General features: G+C 40.5%; 1 pseudogene; it reads right to left on the bottom strand.

Annotated features, from left to right (window-relative positions):
* Positions 1-477: 477 nt before the first annotated feature.
* On the bottom strand, positions 478-576 carry LOC132305651 (small nucleolar RNA R71; annotated as a pseudogene).
* Positions 577-5,902: the final 5,326 nt, after the last annotated feature.

The following is a 5,902-nucleotide window of genomic DNA, read 5'->3' as shown; positions in this document are numbered from 1 at the left end:
ACAACAAGGCCAAGTTCCATTGGGAATGCCAAGGCCAATCAATGCTCCACCACCTCCCATCATTCAAGGCAATCAAGGTGCTCATGTTGCACCTCCAATTGCTAATCCTCCCCTTGCTTTAAGAGATCACTATGTGCCTAATGAATACAATGCACCCACATGCATTCAATTGCCACCATTTAGAGCACACCATTATGAGATCAAACCACAAACCATTAAAATGCTTTCTAACTATCATGGACTTCCAAGTGAAGAACCTTATAAGCATTTGGATGAGTTTCTAGAAGTATGTTCCACCGTGAGATACACGCACATGCCGGAAGAGGTCTTAAGGCTTAAACTTTTTCCATTCACCCTTAAAGACAAGGCAAAATATTGGTTTAACAATCTTAGAACTTTTTCAATAACCCTTTGGGCAGAAATGCAACAAGACTTCTTGAAGAAGTATTATCCAGTTTCTAAGACCAATGCCATGAGAACCTCAATTCGAGAGTTTTCACACGGGGATGGGGAAACGTTCCATGAAGCATGGGAAAGATTCAATGAATTGCTTAGGAAGTGTCCACATCATGACATGCCCAAAGGGTAATTAGTTCAATATTTCTTTGAGAGCTTATTTGACAATTACAAGGGCATGGTTGATGCTTTCATGGGTGGCTCTTACATTGATAGGCACGAGGATGACGTGTGGCGTCTTTATGAGAACATAAGTGAGAATTCTTTGCATCGAACTTTATCTTATAAGAATGGTAGGAATTCAAGTGGAAGGAAGAGTGTTGGCTTACATCAAGTCGACCATTCCAATGAAATAGCCGTCGAGATAAAATCCTTATCTCAAAGGTTTGATCAATTCTTGATCAACCAAAACTCGGCAAATCAAGTATCTTTCGTCCCTAACCATTCCCATCATGCATCCAATGAGACATGTATGACTTGTTCAAGTGCTTTACATTCTACTTCCAATTGTCCCCATGGACATGTACAAAGTGAGCATCATGAACTAGTCAATGCAACTTTTGTTAATCAAGGGAACAACCCTTATGGCAATCATTATAATCCTAGTTGGAGGAATCACCTGAATTTCTATTGGAAAAACTAAGGGGAAGGCTCAAACCCTCCCCAAGGTGGTTTCCAAGGGAAGTATGTCCCACCTCCGATGTAAAGCCAAGGTTCCCAAGGATATAGACCATTCCAATCATAAGGAAACCAATTCTCTAATTCTCATTTTCCTAATCAACCATCATATTCTCAAGGAAATGTTAGGAGTTTCGCTTTTGAAGAGAAAGTTTTAACCGCTCTAGGCACTCTAGAGGCTAACACTCAATTGCTTCATTCTCATTCTCAATCCATTGCTAAGTTAGAAACCCAAGTAGGGCAAATAGCTAGTACTTTAAATGCTAGAGAAAAAGGGAAAATGCCTTTGAATGCCCTACAAAAGCAATAATGTGTTGTGGAAACTCATTCCTCATCGAAAGGTTACACAATAGAGCACGTCAATGTGGTGACTACCTTGAGAAGTGGGAAGATTGTGGACAACCAAGTGGGTATGTCCAATGAAGAGAGTGAACCAGTGCAATCACAAGTTGACACCCGTCCCGTTTTACATCCTATTCCTCCTTCATTGCATATGCATGATCTTTCAAATAAGAATGTGTTGAAAAGTGATTTTGAAAATAAAAATGTGCAAAATGATTTCAAAACTTCTTATGTTGAAGGGACTTCAAAGAAAATTTCTGAAAAGGTTTTTGAGCCAAGAGCTCCATTTCCGGATGCCTTAAAAGGATTCATTTCAAATGACAAGCAAAAGGCCAAAGCAAATGAAATTATGGATATGTTTAGGCAAGTGAAAGTCAATCTTTCACTTTTAAATGTAATTAAGCAAATTTTGGCTTATGCCAAGTTTCTAAAAGACTTATGCACCCAAAAGAGGAAGAACAAAAGCCAAACACCTAGGAAAATGGTCTTAATCGAGCAAGTAAGCTCAATTTTGCAGCATAACACTCTTCCAAAGTTTAAGGACCCCAGTTCACCTACCACTTCATGCATCATTGGAGATCATATCATTAATTGGGCTCTTCTTGACTTAGGAGCAAGTGTTAATCTTCTTCCATACTCGGTATATGTCAAATTAGGCTTAGGAGACTTGAAACCGACGTCGGTGGTTTTGTAACTTGCCGACCGATCCATTAAAAAGTCTAGGGGTATCATTGAGGACGTACTGATTAAGATTGATAAATTTTTCTTCCCCGTTGATTTCATTGTCATTGACACAGAACCGGTTCCAAATCCTAAAAGGTAAATTCCCATTATCCTTGGCCGTCCTTTCTTGGCAACCGCAAATGCCAACATTAATTGTAGGATGGGGATAATGAAGATTTCATTTAGCCACATGAAAGTAAAGTTAAATATTTTTAATCCAACCCCCAATTCATTTGACAAGCATGAAGAAGTGAATGTTATAGAGAAATGTCATAACTATGAATGTGAAGGAATAGAGTCTTTACATGAAATCAAAATTCCAAAAAGCTTATCTTCAACTTTGAAACCAAAGAAAGTTATTTCAAAGTCTTATTTTGAAAGGGCATGGAAGCCTAAAGATTGCTTTGACCAAGGACCGAAAACTTCTTTTGAGCTTAATCCTACAAGTTCCTTAAAGAACTATTTGTTGGGTAGAGTTTAAAACACTTATCACCCCATCAAGGAGGGGATGCACTATAAGATATTTGATCTGGGCTAAAAGAGCCCAACGTCTTGCTAAAGACGTTAAAGACTTGTACATTTCATAGGGTGTTAAAACCCTATTCCTCCCTCATTTCTATCTTTAATTTCATTTCTTGCGAAGTCTAGATAGTGGCTTTGGGTTCATATGCATTGCTAGGAACTGTGATTAGGATTGCATGCACTCTTATGTTGAAATTGAGCATTTTGCATAAGTTCAATTGATCTCAAAATGAATTTAATCGATCGAACTTCCCACCTGCATCAAACCTGTATCCAAATCACTCTCTGTCCAATCGTTCGAACAAAACTTGCATATTTCAGCTCTCTGTCCCATTGTTCGAACTTGTTCCTAGATCGATCTGCAGTTCCAACACTTAGAAAAATTTTGAACCTGCATCCACCTGCATCCAAAAGCCTCTCTGTCTCATCGATCGAAAATTTCTACAAATCTTTGCATTCTCGATCGATCGAAAGTATTCTGAGATCGATCTTTGTTCTTTGATTTTCAATTTTGACTTTGTTTTGACTTTGTTTTAAATTCTTAATTTCAAAAATTCCAATATATATATATATATATTTTTAATTTTTATTGTCATTTTTATTTTCCAAAAAAATATATATAAATATATATATATAAATAATATAAATATATAAATACTTTTCAAAAATCCTAAAAATACTTTTACTTTTATTTATTTTATTTATTTCTATTTTTCAAAAATCCCAAAAATATTTTGTCACTTAAGAAGAGAGATCGATTTCAGTTCAATCGATCGAGCTGGCAAGGGAATGTTGTTAAAAATCGATTTAGGGTCATTCGATCAATTTCACTAGAATCGATCTCGAACCCTCGTTTCACCCTTCGCCGCTGCATCCCAACTCCTCTCCATCTTCAATGAACACTCCGACAATCTTCATCTCATCCTGAATCTCTCTCTCTTCTCGGATCTAGGATCTCATCTTCATCTCACCTTCTCTCTCGATTCCGGTAAGATCCGAGACCTCATCTCTTTGATTCAAGCTCTAATTTCATGAATCCATGCTCTAAATGTTAGATCTAAGGTGTTTTGAAGATGAATCTTGCCATTGATGACGATTTGAAGCTTTGTATATATGTGTATATATATGTATATATATGGTTTTATATGTTTTTGATTTTTATTTGATTTTGGGGGTTATGGGCCTAACCAAGTGACCAAATATGTTGATTTGTTGTGTAGATGGGCCCACGACCACGTTCGTGAAGGCCCCGTGCCATCCATATCACAGATCTTTGACTTTTCGAGTTTCACCTCATAGTTCAATCGATCGAACTTTTTATTCGATCGATCTGTAACAGATCGATCTCACTTATTCTCGATCGATCGAACTTGCATCGATCTCACATTTTTGTGATCGATCGAACTTCACAGATATACTTCACACATTTCACACACAATCTCTTGTGTTTCATGCTATCTCATACATACCCAATGCCTGTGTTTTTCACATTGGATGTATTCCATACTTATACTGTCTAGCATGTCACACATTGTGTCACTCATTCCTTGTCACTTGCATAGATTCATGTTCCTTATCTGTTTTGTCTATTCTATTTAACATACATAATTCTATCAACTGTGCTTTAATTCTTTATACCGGCACTGACTTCCTTTTTGCAAGTTTTCCTTTTATTTTGCAGGCCATGGCTAGGGTCAAGACTATTGCTTGCAGACACTATCACCGCAAGGCCAGGCAGAGTTTGGACGACGAGGCAGGTCCATCTCACGCCTAAGACCCCATTTAGGAGGAGCCAGCAGAGCCCACTCCACCTCAGTCTCCATCTAACAGTCAACTACAGTTTTCAGCCGAGGCATCTTCTTCACAAGCTGATGCTGAGGCTGAGCACATACCATCTCCATCACCACCGGCCATTACCTAGATACTCATGCCTTCGGGTGGCGCACGAGTCAGTTTTTGACATAGACTACTTCTCCCGGTCTGTTTTTACCAGAGCAGCATATGATGATATAGACCGGAGGGGTATCTCAGCCATACTAGCCCCTGTCACATACCCAGTGTACCCGAGGTTGGTCCAGATGTTCTTCCAGAACCTCCGACCTGCCCCGAGTAACCTGGCAGAGCTGCGAACTACCATCGATGGCCACCCTATCAGTATCACGGTGGACACTCTTTCCATATCCTGCCGTTATCCACATGTTTACCCTCCCGATCTCCAGGATACCTATCCTACTCTATGGAGGCCCACATATGTAGACATAGTCGTTTTACTCACAAGTCACTATGCCGGTGGCGAGACCTTCGCCACCTGGACTTATCTGCCAGACGACTTGTAGTTTTTCGATTCGGTGCTATACCGAAATATTTTTATGGCCGGCCACAAGACACAGAGGCGCTACGACTATCTTACAGCTTTATACACCTTCTATATAGGGCACTGGCTATCCATTTATGTGCTTATTTGGAGCATTATGATGAAGCTGTATGTTGACCATATCAGCAAGGCCAAGCCCAAAAGGACTAAGTATCTCCCATTCGGCCATCTCATCACATAGATTCTGAGAGACTAGCGCCATCTCTTCTAGCCACCGGAGCATATTGAGTCTGGGGGCTGCACATTCAAGAAGAAGGATTGGGATAAGAGCTACAATGCTCTTATCAAGAGTCTGCGGGACGAAGTTGCCGAGGCAGCTGAGGAGCTAGAGAGAGGGGAGATGGAGCGGGCAGCAGCAGCAGCAGTGCAGGCGGTGGATGATATACCAGTCGATCCACCTACCATGCACATGGATATTGACTTGGAGCAGCCCGCAGATGGCCAGGAGCATCACTCTCCGACTGGGTCGCCCATTCAGGATGAGGAGCAAGCTCAGGATCATCATTCCCCCGCTCCAGCGGTACCTAAGGCTCCAGCACAGACACCCGGCTTTGGAGAGTGACTCCAGGCTTTGGAGGATGTTGTAGTAGCTATCCAAGCCGACACGGTCTCTATCCGAGAGGATGCTGTCTCCATTCGAGCTGACATTTCATCTTTCCGTACTGATGTCATGGGTGCGTTGCAAGACTTATCTCGAGATATCTGTGGAGCACGCCCTACCCGTCTTACCTCTTCTTCCTGATCTCTCTATCCATTTACTCCTGTCATTTTATATCTCTGTGATACATTATTACTGTTACTCTATTT

This window comes from Cornus florida, unplaced genomic scaffold (genome assembly GCF_030987335.1).
Source record: "Cornus florida cultivar Cherokee Brave unplaced genomic scaffold, ASM3098733v1 CherokeeBrave_3.0.0_Hap2_Chr04, whole genome shotgun sequence".
Lineage (NCBI taxonomy): Eukaryota > Viridiplantae > Streptophyta > Magnoliopsida > Cornales > Cornaceae > Cornus > Cornus florida.
Note: the sequence above shows the minus strand (reverse complement) of the source record. Positions and strands in the feature narration are given on the sequence as shown.